Below are 26,426 nucleotides of genomic sequence, written 5' to 3'. Positions count from 1 at the left end.
CTGTCTAATTCCAATTGTTTCTTTTGTCCCAACCAAACTGTTCACTTATGTACATTCAAGAACATTAACTCAAAAACTTTTTCATATTTTGACCATGTTTCCACTGACTTTTGATGCTAAAGAGAGTTAATTTTACTTGCCGAAAAAGAATGAGAAATCTTTAATTTTTGATTCTCAAAATTTGGTAAAAAAAAAAAAAAAATGCAATCAAAATTGGTTAAGACAGTATATTATCAAAGATAATAAAATCAGTAATATAATTTGCACTATCTCTACCTATCTATTCCTGTAACTTGTGTTTAGTCCAGGTATATCACACCAATGGTGGAGGAATATAATGTACAGTTCAATATGAAATATTTCTCCCCTGAATTGTTACCATTACACCTGATGACCCTGTGCTAATTAGAAGGATAATGCTTTAAATGTAATATTTATTTAAGGTTTATTGTAAGAGCTTCAGATGTAATATTTATTTAAGGTTTATTACAAGTGCTTGGTTGACTGGACAACTCTCATCACAACATTACACAACAGTGAGGAGTGTACTGGACACTGAATTATCTGTTTATAAACTGGCTAATTTAACCCACGGTCACTAATGGTCACCTGTAAATATCATATGATCATCTGTGGTCAGTCTCATCTCTACATGCACAGACTAGCTATAAAATGGCTAATATGTCCTACAGTTGAAGCATGATATTGTAAAAGGATCTAGAGAAAATGCACAGCCAGGGTCGGGGTTCAAACTACGACCCTTCAAACACTAGCCAGATGTAATGTCATGAATGACCAGGTCGCTGAAGAACAATATTGATCCAGGCCAGTGTATGTCTGGACAGCTCAGCTAGCTCACAGTCAAGGTTTAGGTATCCTTATGGAAGTAAAAGTTGTCATATCGGAACAGAAATTGCATGATCAGACAGAGGTTTGACCACCCTTTGAACGCTTTGTATGATGTTCCACAAATTAAACAAATTAATCATCATTTATGACGGAAGACCTAAAGGTAAAAATATAACTGCCAGGGTGGATTCAAACTCTGGTCCCTGATAACTCCAGATCTAGACAAAGACTTTATTGAGCAACCAGCTTGTCACCTATTGTCTGGTATACTGCTACGCTTGTATAACAAAGTAAACAGACACATCCATCCTAGATGTAGAATTTACATCACTTTAAACAGGAAAACACATTATCCTCTGTATGTTCTGTATATGACAAAACTTTAAAACACATTAAAACAGTTCTAAAGCTGTATGTTTGTTCCTATTGAATAGTCGTGTCCTCTTATGACCTTATGTACAAGATGTACTATCTAGGTGCAGCTACCTGTGTCCAGGTGAAAAACAATTGATACATGATTGACTTTGTGTTATACTTACCTGTACTCACAGGTGTACAAGGTAATTAACTGTATCGGGCTTTAGACCACTTACATCTGAACCAACAGACCAGTAAAGTCGTACTAATAAAAGGGATTACCACAGCTTATGGGTTTGAACAGCGTATTACGTCAGCATAATACTGGAAATCCCTCGATATACTAGTAATGATTACTTTATATTATATACTCTAATCAAATCAACAAACAAACAAATCTCTACGATTTCAAGCCTACATAATATTGTGGATGTCTAGCCAATTCTTCGTTAATCTATTATGATTAATTCGTTGGTAAAGTTATGAAAGTATTGAAATCGACAGCGTTAATCCAAACACATGGGAGTTTTGTCCAGTCATACTTAAGACAAGATTTATCACAACAACAAAACACTCTAAAGAGTCAAATGATCTGTCACCAGTAATGCATTCTAGAAATTACTCCGTTCTACAAGATATGTTCAAGAACAAGTTGTTAAAGGAATGTTGGAGAAACGTTCTACAACAATGATTCCAGGAGTTGTCTACGAGGAACATAAAGAGTATAATAGTCTTCGATATGAAGCTTAATCATACAGTACTTCAAGGGAACCAAACAAAAGCAAGATGACCTTGACAATGACCCTGAAATAATGTAGGCAGCAAGATAGCCATTGTAGCCCATTTACAGTTACAAAAGTGTTTCTACCATTGAGATGGTAATAAAACAATGATTTCCATGAAAACAAAGGTTTAAAGTCTTTAGCTGATATTTTGAAATAACAGCCACCTTGACAAATTGTCTTTTTGGTACACTGGATCCAAGGATCATTTTTTTTTATAATTCATTTAACAAATGATGAGTGTGAAATAACATTACTAGGTCAGATTTTCAATTTCTGTCATACAGTTGAGCCTGATAAATTATCTCCCGCTCTCAGTTTTGAACATATTTCCTAGATCAGTATACCATTTAATAGACTGGTTCTGCACTTCTATAACAATAATATTATCTTCTCTAATAACTGATTTCCATAACCTCTAGCTGGCTTGCAAATTTGAAACCCACATGGTTGCAATTGCAAGGCCGTGACCAATATAGGTGAGCGATTTTTCTCCTGGTACTCTTGGTGTTTTCTTCTACCTCAAAAACCTGGCTTGTCCTTAAATGACAATGGTTGTTAAAAACAACAAAACTAATCCTAAACCTTTGACCAATGCTCAAACAATAAGACATATTTCTGAACGTCTTAAATACATCTAAGAACTTCTCAAGGTCATGCATGAAAACAAAACTTACGTTATTTGGAGTAGTTGCCCTTGAACCTGTCATCTGTTTCCTGAAGGACACTTTCCTTAAAACGCCACTGTAATTCATCGTTATATGGATACAAGAAGAAGTGTTACAACTTTGTGATGACCAACCAGTATAAAATGGTACGTTATATAATTACACACAATTTCCCTACGTAGACGTCTGTATATATACATCTCAACTAAACATTGGCTGCAGCAATAACAAACATTTGGCATTCTCCAGCTAAAGAATTCAACGTAGGATACACACCGAGCACCTGTTTCTGTATAGTCCAGACAATTATCTCCTGTAATATCATCGTAACTCACTCCAGTACATATAATTAACTGCTAATTACTCCCACATCTTCTCAAGATTTTCTATTGTTAATGTCAAAAACCTCAAATCCTCAATCAGTACCAAATTAATATGTAAGAAAGTTTGGTATATTTTTACGTAGTTTGGCAGTGTATAGTATGGTATCAGTGATATATTGGGACCACCGATGAGTCTGTGTTATTGTGCTAGCATCTCACAGTGAAACCATCCAGATCTACAGATACAAGTTGGCAAATCTTTTTCCCTCGGTTACCCAAACAACCTCATGAGCAAGTGTCTTACTGTTAATCCTATGTTTTGGTGTAGAAACTTAGCGATCATTAGAACACAATAACGTTCAAATAATGAAAGAGTTCCTCCAGTTAATTACATTACTAGACTGTCATTGAAATGCTTTTCACCAGGAATTATGATTTACAGAAATTGAATGACATTGGAACAGTTTCCATCAGCTAATTATAGCTTAGAACTGCGTTAGAATAGTTTTCCGTCACCTAATAACAGAAATAGAATGACATTGGAGTAGTTTCCATCAGGTATTTATAGACCAGATCGAATTACATTGGAATTGTTTCCATCAGCTGTATATAGATGGATTAAATTGTAAGTTTCCATCAGCTATTTATAGATTAGCTAGACTACATTGAAACAGTTTCCATGAGCTATTTATTGACTATAGAATTACATTGGAATAGTTTCCATCAGCTATTTATAGACTAGAATTACATTAGAACAGTTTCCATCAGCTATTTATAGACTAGAATTACAATAGAACAGGTTCCTTCAGCTATTTATAGAAAGTCACACTGAAATAGTTTCCATCAGCTATTTATAGACTAGAATCACGCTGGAATAGTTTCCTTCAGCTATTAATAGACTAGAATTAATCACGCTGGAATAGTTTCCATCAGCTATTTATAGACTAAAATCACACTGGAATAGTTTCCTTCAGCTATTTACAGACTATAATTACACTGGAATAGTTCAAATTCCATCAGCTATATATAAACTAGAATCACACTTTAATAATTTCCATCAGCTATTTATAGCCTAGAATCACACTGGAATAGTTTCCATCATCTATCTATAGACTAGAACCACATTGGAATAATTTCCATCAACCATTTTTAGACTAGTCACATTTGAATAGTTTCCATCAGCTAACAAGAGCTGTTGGAGAACAGCAAAGCTCGCCTATTCAGAAGAAGTTGATGTTCAAGTACAGTCAAACCTCGATGTATCGAAGTTCAAGGGACCGTCAGAAAAACTTCGAAACATCGAGACTTCGAATTATTCGTGGTTGAAATTAGACCGATGTTTTTTTTTTACCATGACCAACTGTGGTAGTTGTGTACATGTCGTCTCCGTTCCGTAAACTTTATAATCATTGTATTTACCACAAGCAAAACAAAATAAAAACGAAGTATGCAATTAATCACATGTATTGCTATCGTTAGCAATACATACGTATATTATAAACAAGACTTACGTGTACTAGGCCTAACCCATGTACAAGTGTTAGTTTGGTGACTATTTGAGCGATGGTTAATATTACGGAATGAATATAAAAACGAAAACACGTTGTAAAAACGAAACTAAAAAGGTGTAAGGAGGAACCGAAAGCGCTACAACTCCTACAAAATACTTCGATTTAGAATGATCGATTTGCTCCAGTATTTATGCCAAAGTTGTGCAATGTAACAGTTTTGAGTATGAGTTACTAATAATGTGGCTCGCTATTTACCGTTCCGTAAATTCTACAAACCTCTACCAATGGCGGCGGCGAACATAAAAAACGACTAACTGTATCTTTGCCGTACTAACAATTTAATAACGCAGCTTGTAAATATAAAGCACCGGGTATCGGCCTGATTAGTGATACATATGTATTAATTATTTTGATGATATCAGGCTAGCAACACAAGCTGTCATAATCCCTATTGTCCAGCGAAGGGCCGTAGCGAGACAGCTAGGTGTGACAGCATGCCGCGGGGTATCGGCAAACACCTGATGTGTACAGGTATATTTTTATTCGAATCATCGAGTGTCAGTTACCTATGTTTCTATAACAAATGGTCCATGAAAAAAGTTCGATACATCGAGAACTTCGATTCATAAAACTTTGATTCATACATGGGTTAGTTAATAATGTTATATAGTGAAGAAATTCGGGACCAGACAAAAAGTTCGATACAGCGAGAAATTCGATTCATCAAAGTTCGAATCATCGAGGTTTGACTGTATTTACTATTTAAACATGGAAATATGACAAATTAACAGACTCAAAAACCCCTAAAGGGCCCCAAATTGGTTGTATTATCACGTTCAGCATCCATACAAATTAGGAAAATAAAATCATAAACATTTATGATGACTTATGCTTAAACAATTGACAAAATAGAAACTTGCTCAAAAACTTTAACATGGAAATATGACAAATTTAACAGACTCAAAAACCCCCTAAAGGGCCCCAAATTGGTTGTATTATCACGTTCAGCATCCATACACATTAGGAAAATAAAATCATAAACATTTATGATGACTTAAGCTTAAACAATTGACGTAACAGAAACTTGCTCAAAAACTGGGACGCCAACGCTGAAGCCAACGCTGACGCCGATGCCGACACCGGGGTGACAACATAAGCTCCCCCTATTCTTCGAATAGGCGAGCTAATTATAGACTAGAATCACATCGGAACAGTTTCCATCAGTAAATTACAGTAATTGAATGACATTGGAACAGTTTCCATCAGCTAATTACAGTAATTGAATGACATTGGAACAGTTTCCATCAGCTAATTACAGTAATTGAATGACATTGGAATAGTTCATTTCCATCAGCTAATTACAGTAATTGAATGACATTGGAACAGTTTCCATCAGCTAATTACAGTAATTGAATGACATTGGAACAGTTTCCATCAGCTAATTACAGTAATTGAATGACATTGGAACAGTTTCCATCAGCTAATTACAGTAATTGAATGACATTGGAACAGTTTCCATCAGCTAATTACAGTAATATAATGACATTGGAACAGTTTCCATCAGCTAATTTACAGTATAAGTAGAGAATGACATTGGAACTGTTTCCATCAGCTAATTACAGTAGTAGAATGACATTGGAATAGTTCATTTCCATCAGCTAATTACAGTAGTAGAATGACATTGGAATAGTTCATTTCCATCAACTAATTACAGTAATATAATGACATTGGAATAGTTCATTTCCATCAGATAATTAAGGTAATAGAATGACATTGGAATAGTTCATTTTCATCAACTAATTACAGTAGTAGAATGACATTGGAATAGTTCATTTTCATCAACTAATTACAGTAGTAGAATGACATTGGAATAGTTCATTTTCATCAACTAATTACAGTAGTAAATGACATTGGAATCTTCATTTTCATTAGCTTAATTACAGTAGTAGAATGACATTGGAATAGTTCATTTTCATCAACTAATTACAGTAGTAGAATGACATTGGAATAGTTCATTTCCATCAACTAATTACAGTAGTAGAATGACATTGGAATAGTTCATTTTCATCAACTAATTACAGTAGTAGAATGACATTGGAATAGTTCATTTTCATCAACTAATTACAGTAGTAGAATGACATTGGAATAGTTCATTTTCATCAACTAATTACAGTAGTAGAATGACATTGGAATAGTTCATTTTCATCAACTAATTACAGTAGTAGAATGACATTGGATCTGTTTTCATTAGCTTAATACAGTAGTAGAATGACATTGGAATAGTTCATTTTCATCAACTAATTACAGTAGTAGAATGACATTGGAATAGTTCATTTTCATCAACTAATTACAGTAGTAGAATGACATTGGATCTGTTTTCATTAGCTTAATTACAGTAGTAGAATGACATTGGAATAGTTCATTTTCATCAACTAATTACAGTAGTAGAATGACATTGGAATAGTTCATTTTCATCAACTAATTACAGTAGTAGAATGACATTGGAATAGTTCATTTCCATCAGATAATTACAGTAATAGAATGACATTGGAATAGTTCATTTCCATCAACTAATTACAGTAATATAATGACATTGGAATAGTTCATTTCCATCAGATAATTAAGGTAATAGAATGACATTGGAATAGTTCATTTCCATCAACTAATTACAGTAGTAGAATGACATTGGAATAGTTCATTTTCATCAACTAATTACAGTAGTAGAATGACATTGGAATAGTTCATTTTCATCAACTTATTGCAGTAGTAGAATGACATTGGATCTGTTTCCATCAGCTTATTACAGTAGTAGAATGACATTGGAATAGTTCATTTTCATCAGCTTATTACAGTAGTAGAATGACATTGGATCTGTTTTCATCAGCTTATTGCAGTAGTAGAATGACATTGGAATAGTTCATTTTCATCAGCTTATTGCAGTAGTAGAATGACATTGGAATAGTTCATTTTCATCAGCTTATTACAGTAGTAGAATGACATTGGATCTGTTTTCATCAGCTTATTGCAGTAGTAGAATGACATTGGAATAGTTCATTTTCATCAGCTTATTGCAGTAGTAGAATGACATTGGAATAGTTCATTTTCATCAACTAATTACAGTAGTAGAATGACATTGGAATAGTTCATTTTCATCAACTAATTACAGTAGTAGAATGACATTGGAATAGTTCATTTTCATCAGCTTATTACAGTAGTAGAATGACATTGGAACTGTTTCCATCAGCTTATTATAGTAGTAGAATGACATTGGAATAGTTTCATCATTTCCATCAACTACTTTCCACAGTAGTTACAGTAATGACATTGGAATAGTTTCCATCAGCTAATTACAGTAATTGAATGACATTGGAACAGTTTCCATCAGCTAATTACAGTAATTGAATGACATTGGAACTGTTTCCATCAGCTAATTACAGTAATTGAATGACAATGGAACAGTTTCCATCAGCTAATTACAGTAATTGAATGACAATGGAACAGTTTCCATCAGCTAATTACAGTAATTGAATGACATTGGAACAGTTTCCATCAGCTAATTACAGTAATTGAATGACATTGGAACAGTTTCCATCAGCTAATTAACAGTTAATTGAATGACATTGGAACAGTTTCCATCAGCTAATTACAGTAATTGAATGACATTGGAACAGTTTCCATCAGCTAATTACAGTAATTGAATGACATTGGAACAGTTTCCATCAGCTAATTACAGTAATTGAATGACATTGGAACAGTTTCCATCAGCTAATTACAGTAATTGAATGACATTGGAACAGTTTCCATCAGCTAATTACAGTAATTGAATGACATTGGAACAGTTTCCATCAGCTAATTACAGTAATTGAATGACATTGGAACTGTTTCCATCAGCTAATTACAGTAGTAGAATGACATTGGAACTGTTTCCATCAGCTTATTATAGTAGTAGAATGACATTGGAACTGTTTCCATCAGCTTATTATAGTAGTAGAATGACATTGGAACAGTTTCCATCAGCTTAATAAGATAAAATTCAGTCGTATAAATAAGAAATGACATTGGAACAGTTTCCATCAGCTATTTATAGACTAGAATTACAATGAACATTGGAAAGTTTCCATCAGCTATTTATAGACTAGTAATAATGACATTGGAACAGTTTCCATCAGCTATTAATAGACTAGAATTAATCACATTGGAATAGTTTCCATCAGCTATTTATAGTAGACTAAAATGACATTGGAATAGTTTCCATCAGCTATTTACAGTACTATAATGACACTGGAATAGTTTCCATCAGCTATATATAGTACTAGAATCACATTGGAATAATTTCCATCAGCTATTTAGTAGCTAGAATCACACTGGAATAGTTTCCATCATCTATCTATAGACTAAACACATTGGAATAATTCCATCAACCACTTTTAGACTAGATGACATTGGAATAGTTTCCATCATCTATTATAGTACTAGAATGACATTGGAATAGTTTCCATCAACTAATTTTAGACTAGTAATTGAATGACATTGGAATAGTTCATTTTCATCAACTAATTACAGTAGTAGAATGACATTGGAATAGTTCATTTCATCAACTAATTACAGTAGTAGAATGACATTGGAATAGTTCATTTTCATCAACTAATTACAGTAGTAGAATGACATTGGAGTTTTCATCAGCTAATTACAGTAGTAGAATGACATTGGAATAGTTCATTTTCATCAACTAATTACAGTAGTAGAATGACATTGGAATAGTTCATTTTCATCAACTAATTACAGTAGTAGAATGACATTGGAATAGTTCATTTTCATCAACTAATTACAGTAGTAGAATGACATTGGAACAGTTTTCATCAGCTAATTACAGTAGTAGAATGACATTGGAATATTTCATTTTCATCAGCTAATTACAGTAGTAGAATGACATTGGAATAGTTCATTTCCATCAGATCATTACAGTAGTAGAATGACATTGGAACTGTTTTCATCAGCTAATTACAGTAGTAGAATGACATTGGAATAGTTCATTTTCATCAGCTTATTACAGTAGTAGAATGACATTGGAATAGTTTCATTTCATCAGCTAATTACAGTAGTAGAATGACATTGGAATAGTTCATTTCCATCAGCTTAATTACAGTAGTAGAATGACATTGGAATAGTTTATTTCCATCAGCTAATTACAGTAGTAGAATGACATTGGAACTGTTTCCATCAGCTTATTACAGTAGTAGAATGACATTGGAATAGTTTCCATCAGCTAATTACAGTAATTGAATGACATTGGAATAGTTTCCATCAGCTAATTACAGTAATTGAATGACATTGGAACAGTTTCCATCAGTAATTACAGTAATTGAATGACATCAGCCATCAGCTAATTACAGTAATTAATTGAATGACATTGGAATAGTTCATTTCCATCAGCTAATTACAGTAATTGAATGACATTGGAACAGTTTCCATCAGCTAATTACAGTAATTGAATGACATTGGAACAGTTTCCATCAGCTAATTACAGTAATTGAATGACATTGGAACAGTTTCCATCAGCTAATTACAGTAATTGAATGACATTGGAACAGTTTCCATCAGCTAATTACAGTAATTGAATGACATTGGAACAGTTTCCATCAGCTAATTACAGTAATTGAATGACATTGGAACAGTTTCCATCAGCTAATTACAGTAATTGAATGACATTGGAACAGTTTCCATCAGCTAATTACAGTAATTGAATGACATTGGAACAGTTTCCATCAGCTAACGTATTGGAAGACATTGGAACAGTTTCCATCAGCTAATTACAGTAGTAGAATGACATTGAACTGTTTCCATCAGTAATTAATGTAAGAGAAAGACACTAGAACAAGTTTCCATCAGTTGAAATACAGATTGAAAATTCCCAGTCGATCAAATTACATATCTAGTGAAAATTTGTTTACTTTTTCCTCCATGAGAAGAACTTTGTTGTTTTTCATACAGGTGCATGGGTACCAGGTATTGTTGTTTTTCAAACAGGTGAGTACAATTAGGTATATATCTTTAGGTGTATAGAGGTGAAAGCAAGCAAAAACCGTTCACTTGAAAGTAGAAAATGATTGCTACCAAATGTACAAATAGAACTGCACTGGTACAGAATCAACAAATTTACCACCTTACAGATCGCACCAACTCGGGACAGTGTGTGACTCAGGTAATCAAGGTATGGTCATTACAGGTAAATCATAATTGAATGGTCAAGCTAAGGTTGACCCTGACCGGTACCTGGTACAGCCTGACCTAGAAATAATCCTATAATCTGTTTTAATCTGGTAAGTACAAATAATAATATAGGAAACACCTACAAGTTTCCTCATTAACTGTACCTGTCATACATGACTCGCACCCTTATAATACCTGTAAGTTTTCTCATTAACAATACCTGTTAATATTGTTACAGGTGAAAAGGAAATATCACAAACTTAGTCTGACAATAATGCAAGACGTTCACTTAAAATAATTCACCCCTAAAGACAAATTAAGACTCTTCTAAATCAAAGACTTGACCAATCCATTATAATATTTTAGGGGTGAATTTAATGAGTTAAAATCATAAATAATTATGTCTTGTTCTCTGCCACCTTAAATGAAATATGTTTTAACGATGTGCTATTTATCTATTATTTATTTATTTATTTATTTATTTATTTATTTAATTTATTTATTTATTCATTTGTGATCCTATATATACTTTGACCTAAGGAGAAAATGATATTGAAATTGAAATCAGGTAAACTTATAATAAATATTACAAAAATAAGCAACATTTTTAAGAATCAATTAATAAGAACATATTGTAGTGGTTTTGGACTCTGTCAACAATGTACATTTTGTAGCTCAATTGGTAGCTCGAGAGCATTTAGCAAGAATTCTAATGCCCTAGTTTGAACCCTTATATGTGAGTTTGTGAATTTGTAATATAAATATAATTCTTGAACTGATTAGCTAGTGTAGGCTCAATGTAATAAAGAACTTAAACTCTTAAACTTGAAACCCAGTCTGGATGTATATACAATATTTCTTTTCCTTTTACAAAATCAACAGCAAAAGAATGTTCATAAAACACACCACATTCCTTTCCCACCTACTGTGTTCATTCAAATGATTCAGGATATTTCATCCAAATATGTTATCTTAATACTGTTAGAGAACAACAGCATGCCAATCAGTCTAAATGCACAGCTGTCGATTAATGTCTCTACCAATCAGAACTCTAAGCATTCTGGAAATTGATTGATAAGTAGTCAATGAAGGACAGGAAAGATATCCAGTGAAATATATTCACAAGTTGATTTCTACATGTATATAGCATATATGTCATTTGCTAGAGCTAGCCATTAAAGTCAACATTGCTAAAGTCTTCTTGTATTTATTGTTGAAATTCAGTCCCTTTAATAGATAGAATCATGTAAGATTGGCAGAATTCTAGTGGACGTCTTCCTCAAAATCTATTAAAATGTTTAGAATGTAACCATAAATTGGGAAAACAGATAAAACCACCTGATGCCAAACAAAATGTATTGCCCATAGTGAAATTGCTTTATCTTTAGGGTAAATCAGGCTAAGTCTAAGGACAACTGACAAATATACAGAAATATAGGCCTTTATCATCACATTATGTTTAAACTTTTATGAACATTACACGCTGATGAATTAAGAAAGTACAAAATGATAACTGTAACTGGACTTTGATCAAAAGTTCGAAAAGGTCAAGGTTAAAAAACTTACCACAAGGGTTTGTCAGTCATAATGCCTCCTAAATCCCACTATATCTGCCTACATTGTCACAATCTGGCTCAGGACCAGAACAAGAGGATCATTAATTCCAAAACCACAAGTTTTTATCAAGACAAAGTGCTTCCTATCCTGTCGCCACCTCCTATGTAATCAATTTCCAAACACAAAATTCGTAACTATCACAAACACGATTTTTTCTTCCGTATTTCCTCTGATCCATCACACAGCACAAGGTTTTACAATATCGGCAAAAAGTATTTCATTAATCACTATTGACCTTGTGGCTGCGGTACATATCCGAGAGAGATAGTGAAGGTAAATTGTAATCTGCACAAATAAAAATGGCCTCCTTCTTCATTCACGAATCATTCAACATCAAATTAATGAAAAAAAAAATCATTCAAACATTTTTATATTTTAAACCTAATCCCATTATGTTGAAATCCATTAATTGTTTTGTTACAATAAAACATGATAGCAATGTAATGTGGAGGAAAGAATAATTAATGTCTATCGAAACCTGTAGATATTAGCGGTAAGACCATGCCGATTGGTGACGTATCCGTGACGGGACCTGAGCAGACATCTTGGAATCATTACATTGGTCATAAGTGACAAAGTAGTCGTTAATCAGCCATTAAAGATCATAGCATTGTTGTTCTCCATCATAACTAAACGTCCGACTGACAACTGGACGCACATGTCCACTAGTTTTGTCCACTCGCTTCCCTGTCCATTCTACCTGGTATTGACTGACCACAGCATGTTGCTATCAAATGTTATGGTCCTAGCAAAAAAATTGTACAAAGAGAAACAACAAGTTTTGTCATGCAAACAAATAATCCATATTGATAGCAAAACAATAACAGTACAAATGCCACAAAAACCCACTTTGCTTGTATTAAGTCAGAATAAGTATACATAGTGCTCACAATACTACAGGCTTTAACCAGATTATCACAGATTACTACCTTTGTTTATTTCCATTAATATCTTGCCTTCCTGAGAATTCTGATAAAAAATATGTGTGGTAAGTATGAAATAATACTAATACTTAAACTGTCACACTTTTTTGTACTTACGGGAAGCTTTAAGCTCAAGCAGGACAACAATGGCTTCCAACAGAACATGATAAGCAGACGGTCACTTTAAGTCAGTACATTGTAGATGACATAGAGTACTATCCTCGCTATAACATTTGTCACATCATTCCACGATTCAGAATTTAATATAACAATACACAATTACAAATTAAAAATTCAACTGGAAGTTTAAACAGTGATCTAGAAAACATGTCACAACAAAAATTCTTCAATTTCTTTTTAAACATGAGTGTCAATGCATCGTGATTGGTTGGGGCCGAAAGATGATAGTTCTATAAATGTAACAACCACAGTTTGTCTGGAAAGTACTTTTTAAATCAAACTGGGAAAAAAACAATGACAGAAACTTGAGCAACTTTGATTACAATCTAGGAAACAAAAATGTGTGCAAGTTAAGAAACTGGATAAAGAACTCAATATGACTGCATTCGCTAAGTGTCTAACCTTGACCTTGGAGACAATAGTCATACCCATGTTTAGGACATCTATCTGATGATTGTGTAATATATACCAAACAGCACAAGTCATCATGTTGAGGATCAAAGTTAATGATGTCATATATGTACCAGTGTAATGTATGAAAATACAAACCAAGTACACACTTCATGTATTGTTTCCATGGTAACACAAAGAGTAAGAAATATATGCCAAAGTAAACCTAAAGGATCAAATTTCTTCATTATCTCAATAATGTAGCTCGGTAAAAAGAAAAAAAAAAGTTTTATAAAACGATACTCTCAAAACCACTATCAAATTATAATTCATGAACTAATTTTAACGCCATGGTAACCAAATACTTAAAAGATGGAAATTAGAGCTTTTTATTTGTTTAACCAAAATAATTAGGATAAATGACAAAGCTATAATTTTAGAATCATGCCTGGTCATAAGTAAATTGATCAAGGTATGTACATAGATATATACCTACTGCCATGTGTATACCAAGTACATCAGGTGCAGAGTTCTACAGAATTTCTTACCAGCTTTCCTTGTCTATGTGATGGGCAGCTCCCCTTAATTCATGTCATTGTTGATTAGATGCACACTGTGTTGAGATAGAGGCCAAAGAGACAGTTTCAGGACACAAGTCATGGTACATTAACACAACACCCACACCACATAGGTTTTATTACAGGTCAGACACTCATACTTCTACAAGAGAATGTGCGACACAGACTTGACAGTAAGTCCACAACAGACACTGTTCCTTCCTCAAAGTACACTATATCTCCTTCCAATGAGGCGTTCCTCCCTCTCTAAGAACAGTAACTTTTTTATGTTGGTGCGTTCCTCCCTTTCTAAAAACAGTAACTCTAAATGTTGGTGTGTTCCTTCCTCTCTAAGAACAGTAACTCTATATGTTGGTGTGTTCCTCGCTCTCTAAGAACAGTAACTCTATATGTTGGTGTGTTCCTCCCTCTCTAAGAACAGTAACTCTAAATGTTGGTGTGTTCCTTCCTCTCTAAGAACAGTAACTCTATATGTTGGTGTGTTCCTCGCTCTCTAAGAACAGTAACTCTATATGTTGGTGTGTTCCTCCCTCTCTAAGAACAGTAACTCTATATGTTGGTGTGTTCCTCGCTCTCTAAGAACAGTAACTCTATATGTTGGTGTGTTCCTCGCTCTCTAAGAACAGTAACTCTATATGTTGGTGTGTTCCTCCCTCTCTAAGAACAGTAACTCTGTATGTTTGTGTGTTCCTCTCTCTCTAAGAACAGTAACTCTATATGTTCGTGTGTTCCTTTCTCTCTAAGAACAATAACTCTATATGTTCGTGTGTTCCTCCCTCTCTAAGAACAGTAACACTTTATGTTGATGTGTTCCTCCCTTGCAGAACAGTAATCCCTTATGGAGATGTATTTTTCCTCTTAGAACAATAAATTCTCATGAAGATGCGTTCCTCTCTCCCAGAACAGTAAGCCTCTTTTGAAGAACAGCAAGTCTTTACAGGAAAGTTTCCCTTTTGTAGTGAATACTCACTACATCACTTTTTTTCCCCCAAATATCCAAATTGAGCTAGGTAAAAACAAAAGAGTTATATGTATACCGTTCCAATAGTCTGCAGATCCAAATGTCAGTTACAGCCATGTTAACATGCAGTAAAGAAAGCTGTTACCTTTCCAATAGCCAAGCTAGTCAATGACAAAAGTTACCTCAACAAGAAGATGTCATGAAATGAAAAACCTTCATAAAAACCTTTTCCTACTAACCAGATAGGAAAAGATCTAGAAAAGGTCACAAAGTGGTCCGAGTATGATCAAACGTGCTACAGAGTTTGACCACTGTGATGTCATTAGCACAGGTGTTGTGTCTATTTACCTGTAAAATATGATTTTGTCCCAGTTTACCTACGAAGTGATGTATACCCTAAACCCCGAGTGACCCCTCGAGTGGCTTGCAACATCTAGCCCAGTTATACAATACACAATGATGCCGTGGAGAAAAACCAGTTCTGCCACACTCCGGTCTCGGACACTTGGGGATTTATCATAAGGATACCTACGCTGGGGATTTATCATGTGTGGACGGTGTCCAGTACAACAAAGCAAAAGGATGGACTCACACTGGGTAGCTTCGGTCAGAGGGGTTGGTCAAACATTTCAGATCATTTCATACAATGTGTCATGTTGTTCAAGTAATTTCAGACTAGGGATAAATAGTACATCAGATATATATAGTTTCTTACACAATTCAGCGGATATTTAAATAAATTAATCCTGTTTATATAGAAACATTCGGTTGTGATGAGATTTTGAAGGTGATTGAATTTGATGGTTAAATACATTAGGCTTTAGTTCCCTTTGAATTTGATGTTCGGCTGACTTTTCCGGTACCATTCAGCATGTTACATAATATGCCAGCTTATTCTGTCTGATTCAATATATCTCATCCAATTTGGAATGTTTTAAAAGGTCAATATTTCTGTGTATAATTATGTAGGTAATTGTGGAAAGTATGATAACAAAAAAATCTGATGCTGGTTAAAGAGTTCCCTTTGCCCAGTTGCAGATTCCGATTGAATTTATGTTCCTTTAGAATCAATATACAGTGCCGAAAGTAAAGCTTACAATACGTACAGTACTTATTAATAAGGTTTGCTTACTGAAAAATAATTGAATTTTGAGTGTTGATATTTCTACTGCAGCCAACTTTGTACTGGTTTAGGATCCACAAAAACAAAGTATTAAGCTATGAAAATCAAGTCACAGATTCAATGCACCTAAATCTCATCACATAGTCATATGTTTTGGGGTAATACCACCAAATTTTAACCCCACAAAAATATAAGATTTTACAGTAAGAGTAAGCTTTATGAATACCAGCTAGGAACATCAGATTTGTAAATATAAACAGAACAATAATAAATGAATGAGTTTATTGTCTGTGTGGTAAATCTCTTAACTCCTGGTCCATAAACTCATCTACGTTTACATACAGGTACAACAGCATGACAAGGCTTGATCTATACACACAAAGACTGCACTATTCATAAAAATGTCTCAAATTTCTCGTTTATGGTCAACTGGTAACACAAGAATATCACATTTCCGTTGTTTCTCCCACACCAAACACAACAATACTAGCATTAATTTTCACAGTGGGACAGTACATGAATCAAATCCATGAAAAACAAAAAATGTCTGATCATATATACCTTTCATTTTTTTTCTTATCATTGTAGAGATAAATGCTGTATTTATTCATTTAATTATTTATTTATTTATTTATTTTGTCATTTAATTATTTATTTATTTATTTATTTTGTTATTTATGCAATATGGCTCATAAAATAGTAAATATATGTATTCATGCTGACATTTAAAGATATGTGTACATACTGTATTTATTCTAATGAAGACCCCAATGCAGCATAACATTTTTGAACAGAGGGCATTTAATAAACCTATGTGTTGTGTTTTTTTGAACATGCTCTCTAATGATTTTGAACTTGGTTTTCTTTATAACGTTGATATTTGATATTTCAAAGGTAAGTTTGTGACTTGGAATAAAAAAATTACCAAGAAAAGAGTTAGGGGTAGATGGAGGTGTGGAGGTGGGATGTTTATTGGAATAAATATGGTGATATAACTACACACATCAATAAGGAACCCTGTCTTTAAGAAGATCTGTGAAAATTGTTTTGTTTGTCAAGTATGCAAAATATGTGTATCTGTACAATCGGTGTGTTTTAACTGAAGCGTTCAAACTAAAATAAACAAAACATGTTTTTATTCAAATTCTGCTCAAAAACAAGATATCACGAAGATGTGATTGATTCGACTTACTTCCAAGGGACACCATGTGACCTCCGTTAATCACCTACTTCCTGTCAGGTCAGTTGATGATGAGAGGTCACTTCCTGTTGCACGGATACCACTTTTTCTCGATTTATAGTATCGTAAAAGTACATTCCCAATTTTTTAATTGAACTGGCATAACATAAACATTTCTCCTACTCTTTACAGTTAAATTGCCTTACAAATATGATTCTTTGACATTCGTAAATTCTCGTTGACCTTGATATTAGTGAAAAGTTCTATCTACAGTTAATCCTGCCTTAGTGACCACCTCTGTATAAAGACCAGTGCGACAATAAAAATTATTTTTGTCCCAATATCCTTCACATATACAAGCCTTAATACAACATATATTCCATCAACTTTCGCTTCTATACCATATGTTCTAATTAACTCACTGACCTAGAACATAATAACCTTTTGAACTTTGAATAATCATTCTAATAACCAATCAGTTACTAAGAAAAAATAACAATGGTGAAGATTTTGATGGTTATCTCCTACTCTCTCACAATAGTTACCTCACAGTGACCAGGTCAGAACAGGTGAGTGATTGGTCCTAATTTACCTGTCCGTACAGGTGTAAGTGTAATCACAATCGTAGTCACCAGACTATACAGGTGCTACTGTATACAGGTAACTCTAACACTTTAAATGCCACCGAAAGTTGAGAACTGAGGAAATATACTGATGATCGAGTTTGTGAATAATAAACTATTCATTTAATCAGCCGTACTGAAATCTACACCTGTGTCAGTCAGGAATGCTAATCCATTTAGTGTACAAAGTCCTAGTGGAACAATCCGTGATCAATGAAATCGTGAATAAATTAAAAACCTAATGAAGCAGACCTCAAATACCTGAATACAATAGAAGTCAAAGTTGTCTTGCATATCCAAGAGAATTCTTATTATCAAGTTACCAATTCCATGTCTATTCTCTGCTTCGAGGCATTGAGCTTTAATAGCCATTTTTCATAGATTTATGTAAAATATGTATAATTCAGATTCACAGTAGAGAATACTTAACCATGAGACCCATGACTTTTGAATGTTTATAGCCCCTTACTTTAATGCTTCACATTAAAATTAGCTGGTAAAAAAGGGGCCTCCCTCGGGATTCTCCTTCAACTGTTCCAGAGTTCTTGATCCTGTAGTATCCACAGGGGCTTAAATTTAAATATAGATATTCAGAAATGAACAGACTATGATCTTTACAGGACATACAAAGGAGAAAAGTCAGAGTTCCTGAACAAAAACCACCAACCTATGACCAATACCTGGACACTGGTCCATGTGGGTCTTGTGATCCAGAGATTGATATCTCTATGGGTCAAACTTGTCCATGACACACCAGAAACCATCTAAAACCATTTATTTTGAGCAATAGTTATCAAATGTACACAAATGTCAAAATTAGAAGGCAATCTTTCATTGAGTTTTATGTCTATAAAAGTAATTCTGAGCTGAAACTTAGTAATATTATATCATCTATTACTGGTCAAACTTAAAAAAAATATACATGTAATGATAGCTATCAAAGAAATCTATTTGGGCAGCTACAGCGAAATTATTGAAAAATTAAACCAAAAATTCCAAAAATTTATAAAAGTATTTACAAAACCTCTAATCGACATGTTATTTCAGGTCACAGACTAGTGTTAAAATACTCCAATGGGTGAAAACTACAAGTAACTCGTCTCTCACACGTAGATATGAACAATCAAATATTTACATTTCATACAAAACAAATCTGACCTAGATCCACATCAAATCTATGTAAGTTTATAGATAAGTCTGATTTTAATTGAGATTTGGCAGACTTTATCAACACAAATGTTTGATAAGGAATTAATCAAAAGGAAAATTAATAAATTTTACCTTTGGTCAAATATATTTAAATATTCATACTACATTTGTCAAGTTTTCACTTTTAATATCTTATTCAACATACTAATCAAGCTTTTTGAGACTGAAGATTTGATAAAGTGAATCTAGTCACTTCTTTCTAAAATAACGGTATTTATAAAGGAAACTAATTTGATATCTCGGACATATCAGTTAGTAGGCTAGATCAATAATCACTTGGAATTATCTATTAAACTCTTGGGGAGACTTACTAGGAATGCATGGACTTACAAGATCATTCCTTTATCTTGTAAAGAATTAAGAGAACAAGAAAGCATAGATGTTGTAATAGTATCAGTAATCTATAATCAGCACAATTAAACCATGGAGCACAATCTATATCCAAGTGGCTTATAAATGAAATAAAATATAAAATTCAAAGATTTTTAGAAAAAAAAAAATTACAAAATTTTCCAGAAATAAGTTTACCTGTTTGTATAATTATTTCCATGGTAACAAGACAATGAATTCGGTATCTTCAAGAAATGATGAGTTTTAAAATGTAGATTTCAACTAATGTTGACAGACAATCTGACATAAGGACAAAAGGAATTGACTAAGTTTGGCTGTAATCATATATTGGAGGCTGCCCTTAGAAAAAGCACAAAGCATCGATGACAAGTTTGATGAAGTTATTCTGAACACCTTTTTTAGGAAATTTTGCTCCAGAAAAAAAAATCAAATATTTGGGAAAAGAAGCACCATTTTTAGTTACTTTTTGATGATATGACATCTGTTTTAAAGAGATTTTCAGCATAAAAAATCACAAAATTACTAATTCCATTCCTAATCAACATTGATTTATGTTTGATGTAACACATCAACTTTCACAACAAATCCTCTTACAGGCTGCCAGTAAAAATCCTGACAATCAATGGAAATCCTGCTGTTGGCCTTGAAAGACTAGAGCAAAACTTGGCACAAACTGAGCTCAATAAAAGGCAATAACCGCCATATGTTGCCATTTGGCACCTTGTGTAAAGAATCAAATTATAAAAGTTAATTTTAAGAAGCTTAAATTCATAATCGCCAGTTAATACTGATTGCAAACCAATTCTATATCTAAACATAATATAATAGACATATATTTCAAAATTGTTGTTGGTGTGAACTTTTGAAATGGCTACCCTTCTGTAAAATTAATCAGTCTATCATAATATTTAGATAGGGATTTTCTATAAAACCTGAATAGAGTGATTATATATCATTATTTCACTGATATTGAGTTTAAGATGCAGTTGGTTTTCATAACTATCAAACAACTTTCACTCTAATATATAATTAATCAACTTAAACTCAAATGACAGTTTTAATCTCTGGCCATACTTGATCTAATCCACACAAAGGTATCACTGTCAAAAATATTTCCACATTTTTTTAGCAATAATAAAAGTTGAAGTTAGGGTGTACAAATATTAAATAACATGGAGAAAGAAAGTACAGTGGAACTCGGTTAATACAAACTCGAAGGGACCGAGATAAAACTTCGAGTTATCTGAGTGTTCGAATTAAGCAAGTTCTCATATCTACTGACGATCTGTTTACTTGGTGTATATAGACTACTTCCATATCATAAAATGATGTGAACAAGAGAGATGTCAAAATCGCCGATAGCAGTTGCAAAATTATAACAATAAAACCGAGATATATATTATGAAATGCAGATTCATGACAAAGAAAATAGGCATTTTCGGAGAACCGTTGTCCAAAAACTCTCATTTCGAGTTATAAGAACTTTTATGTATGATTTTTGTCTTTCGGACCCAAAATTTACTTCGTATTTTCCTAGTTCTTCGAGTTTTCCAAATTCGAATTATCCGAGTTATTTATACAAAGAGAAAGTGGGAATTGGTCGGGACGGCAAATACTTCGTATTAAGCCGGGTTGTGGAATTATCCGATTCGTATCAACCAAGTTACACTGTATACTGGTAGATAATCACATGTATGACAATTTTAAAAAGTTTCAGGGTATGGCAATTAATTAAGACTAAAGCATGAAATAAAATTGGTCAAAGAATTTACCATATAATATTTTCTCATATAAGGTCCTTGCACTTTGGTATCAATTTTGTCAACCCAAAACTTGAATATTTATGAATATTTACTTAAAATCTTACACAATTTATAATTTGAGAAAATAGGTTATATCATGCTACGAAAACTGAAAAGGTGAAATTAGGTCACCACAGATATACAATTTGTTTGTTTACAGTCAATTCAATAATATATCAAGGCTCCGTCTATATATATCAATCATTAATATCAAAAGGGCTGAAATATTTGTAAAATAACATGCATTAATTGTTTTATCAAGTGAAAGTTAAACCTGCCTGGCGACCTGTGACCTCTGTATATATATATAATATAAACACAGGTTCCAAAATAATCATTTATAACACAAGTTGACCTGTGTATGTAAAGACCAATTTTCCCTTGTTCTTTCTTTGGGTGGTCTTAATAGACAGGTTTGACAGTATATTAAACAGTTCCAATATCAAAACAGACTTACCTCATTCAAACAAACTGCAAATCAATCCCATAAATCATCACTTCCATTCATCACATTATATCAACGTGTGAAGTTATCCAATAAACTTGAATAAATGTCGTAAAAAAATACAGATGTTCTCAAACGAATACACAATATTCTTATTCCTTCGAACAATACATTTGTTGACAGGTAAGTATCAATACGTTTTCGTGTACGTGCGATATCATGACATGTCGTTTTTGTGTTATATGATGATGAGTGAAGTTTATCATCGACCGATAATACAGGTTAATCAACTCTTCATATCTGTCTCTCCGAGCATTCAGGTGTACTGACCACACTAAACTACTGTAGCATTCTGATTGGACACCCGTAACAATACCAAACATTCAATACACAAGTTTGACCAGGTAAATTGAATTTTACTACAGCTAAACTGTGATTTACCGTAAGTAACATTACGTTTCGATAACTTCAATTTTTTTCTTTATACTGAAAAACTTCACTGGCTTCAACAGCTCATCTTTTAATTTCTGAAATTCAAACTTATACAGGGTGACTTTTTTAAATTGATAATTTAACAAACTTTATCCCTACGATATTGGAAGCATACTTGTCAGGAATGGTCATTTTGAATAGACGAGTGTGAAAATGAGAATTACCTATAATGGCTACAGAAGATATTGACTTTAATGATCAGATATCTGGGATTTTATTTGAAAAAAAAAAGAAAAATTTTAAAGCAAATGCCTCAGGAAAGATTTTCATACATACACAAGAATTTCAGGGGCCTATATTTTTTAAATTGGGAAAATATTACATTTTTTACTCTTTGAACTATGTATATTATATTTTAAGATCATGGCAACTTTATTGGTTTTTGCTAGGGTGGCGAAACTTGTGATAACATGTTTAAGAACAGTCCCATCAATTTTTATGGAAATGCCAGGTTTAGGAGGCAAGCCATAATACCCAGAGAAAAATCACCAACCAATGATCAGTACCTGATGATGGCAACTACTCTTAACTTGGTTTGCTACCCAGAGGTGGCGACGAGGACTTGTGATAACATGTTGGGACACTTTAACCACTAAGCCACTGTGACTCCCCCTTATGGCAAGTCACAAAATCAAATTTATATCAATACCATCAAGAACTCCTATTTGGACCTAAAACCTGGACTACCAAATTCTACTATTATTTTCATTTCAGAGTTTAAGAACATCTACCACGGATTAAACGTGTCTACACTTACTATAATAGGCTTTAGGAACAATACCGAAAATATGATTCTTTTCTAGTGATTTGTTTAAAACTTCATTATATCATTCAGGAGTATATATATTGTTGTGTCTCCTGAGAATATCCACCAAAACACTATAGGATCGATCATTTACATACAAATGTGTGAACCCCCCACTTGGGTGTACATTTAAAAATCACAATGGGAAAAATCTCAAAATCAGCTTACAAAGTCACCAGTAGTAATAAGTAAGGCAAAGCTTCTCATGATCGTCCTGTTACGGAAATTAAGTAACCGTCGGATCATATTGTGAAAGTCATGTTCTGTTCCATGCATCACAGCTGCGATGAGCCGTGAAAGCGTTCATGCTGTAAGTCTTTAAAGAACAGCAATAATTCTCGCCTGATCGGGTAATAATACAAAGAAATGGTTATAGCCACCTTCAGACAATTCAACAATGACAATTAATGCTGAATATAGCCTTGTTTAAATTTGTAAACATTTCAAAGTCTAAATTTAGAGGCTTTTATTTTTATTATCAATTACACAAAGCTCATGATCTGTATACATATGTTACACATATGCCATAGTACAAGATAGTTTGATACTTGGAATGATTAACGAAAAACTTTAATTTTAGAATATCAAAATTGATATCATGTGAGACAAATCGAATAAATTCCATATTGTTTGAAATTAAAAAAAAATACTTATGTATCTATTTTTGTGATTTATAGCTTTTAAAGTATTTAGTGTTTAGAAATATTCATGGCTGGCCTACCTATGGAACAGTGACTCTAATAATATCTAAAATTAATTTCAAAGTTTTTTTTATATATTTGTGGTTCTACATCAACCACAAACAAGAGGCCCAGAGGGCCTGTATCGCTCACCTGGTTTGTAATGCCAAGTAATGTTCTACATACAGGTTCATTGTTTCTTTTCTGAAGGAATTCAAATATTTACCTCTAGTTCCCCCATTGGGCCCCACCCCTCCTGCTCCCCAGGGGTCAGATCCAAAATTTATACAAGTTCTGTTCCCCTTCCCCCATGGATGTTTGTGGCCAAATTTGGTCACAATCCATGCAGAACTCTTAAGGACAAGTAGCAATTTATAGGATTTACTTCTATTTCTCCTATTGGGCCCTGCCCCTCCTGCCCCCAGAGGATCAGAGCCAAAATCTGTACAAGTTCTGCCCCCAGAGGATCAGAGCCAAAATCTATACAAGTTCTGTTCCCCTTCCCCCATGGATATTTGTGGTCAAATTTGGTTACAATCCATGCAGAACTCTAGGACAAGTAGCAATTTATAGGATTTACCTCTATTTCCCCTATTGGGCCCCGCCCCTCCTGCCCCCAGGGGGTCAGAGCCAAAATTTATACAAGTTCTGTTCCCCTTCCCCCAAGGATGTTTGTGGCCAAATTTGGTTACAATCCATGCAGAACTCTAGGACAAGTAGCGATTTATAGGATTTACCTCTATTTCCCCTATTGGGCCCCGCCCCTCCTACCCCCGGGGGTCAGAGCCAAAATTTATACAAGTTCTGTTCCCCTTCCCCCAAGGGTGTTTGTGGCCAAATTTGGTTACAATCCATGCAGAACTCTAGGACAAGTAGCGATTTATAGGCTTTACCTCTATTTCCCCCGCCCCTCCTGCCCCCGGGTGTCAGAGCCAAAATTTATACAAGTTCTGTTTCCCTTCCCCCAAGGATGTTTGTGGCCAAATTTGGTTACAATCCATGCAGAACTCTGTGACTAGTAGACAGGCCAGGTGAGCTAAAAATAACAACAATATCTACACAACAAATATTTAATGTTATACAATAATTTTGGCTCATTCAATTGGAAAATTGTTTTAGTTTGTATAATACTGCATCCTGATTTTTAAAGATGTTCCACCGCCAACAAATGGTATTATTTCTGTTACTTACTTAACATCATTACCACCACTGAAAAATTTAAGCTTCTAATCTTACTTCAAGATAAAAATATTAAAAATAATTATTTGTATCCCGAAAAAAAATCGATGGCACTATGTCGTATATAGAATGAATTACTGATTGCTCATGCACCAAAAGCAAATATTTTATATTTTTGTGTTAATTAGACAAGTATACACACGATTAAACACAAATTATTGTTAAAATGACGAGTATCGTTTAAAATGCTCTGTTGGCGTTGGAGCATCTTTAAGCTTGAATATGCAATTATATTTTGAACCTGCAATTATAATAAGTAAAAATATCTATAAAGAATTCATTTTTCCTTTAAATACGTAGGTGTTCTGATTGTTTACAAATAAATAAACTTTAGTTATCATAACACTACATCAAAGTTATTGAATGTGTACAGTCAATGTTTGGTCCGAACGGTCAAGTGGTCGGTTAGGGTCAAGAGATTGTGATGTTTGTTGACACCTGTGGAGATGACCGATACACTGTTTCGATGACAAGATTTCGTGACAATGTCAAAATTTGAAATCCTTTTGTTATCTAAGAAGTTTACACAATTTTAAATTTGATAGCTAGCTGAGCCAATAACCTATCAGAGATCACCTTATTGTTGATTTAGGACCTACTGAAGTGTCCGACTTAATCTCAGTCATTGTGAATCTCTACAGGAAGAGTAGCCAGGTAGCCAAACATTTCTTCCGTAATTTTATCAAGCAGAATTTAGAAAATGACTACTATATAAAGCTATATCAAGTCTCATCAGCATATCTTCAATTGTTCTGAAATCATGATGACAAAAAATTATAAATAGTATTTGACTCTCACTCAAAGGTGAGATCGTATGATATCATTTCAGAGGTTATATGTCTTTATCAAAATATAGGTCACAGTGACCTACTCCACATATGTGCCAAGTAGTTTTGACAAGAAGTTTTGATATTTGACACAATTATCTGTAAAGAAGTTAGCGGGTTTAACATACCATCATGTAATCGTTACCGGGTACGTCTCTGTCAATCTTGAAAGCATCAACAGTATAATACAGCATTACCAAAAATTCAAAAAAAAAAGAGTCCTTATCATAAGTACTTGGCCAAGGCCCCCCAGACATTAAACAATGTTACCAAGTTTCGAGAAAATTCGGTAATATTTGCG

General features: G+C 33.6%; 1 protein-coding gene across 1 annotated transcript in view; it reads right to left on the bottom strand.

Moving 5' to 3' along the window:
- The window catches only part of LOC138324407 (serine-rich adhesin for platelets-like), a 199,287-nt gene that overhangs the window by 154,988 nt on the left and 17,873 nt on the right, over window positions 1-26,426 (bottom strand). The gene's annotated exons all lie outside the window — the stretch shown is intronic.

The sequence above is a fragment of the Argopecten irradians genome, chromosome 1, assembly GCF_041381155.1.
Source record: "Argopecten irradians isolate NY chromosome 1, Ai_NY, whole genome shotgun sequence".
NCBI lineage: Eukaryota > Metazoa > Mollusca > Bivalvia > Pectinida > Pectinidae > Argopecten > Argopecten irradians.
This window is presented reverse-complemented; position numbering and strand designations above follow the sequence as displayed.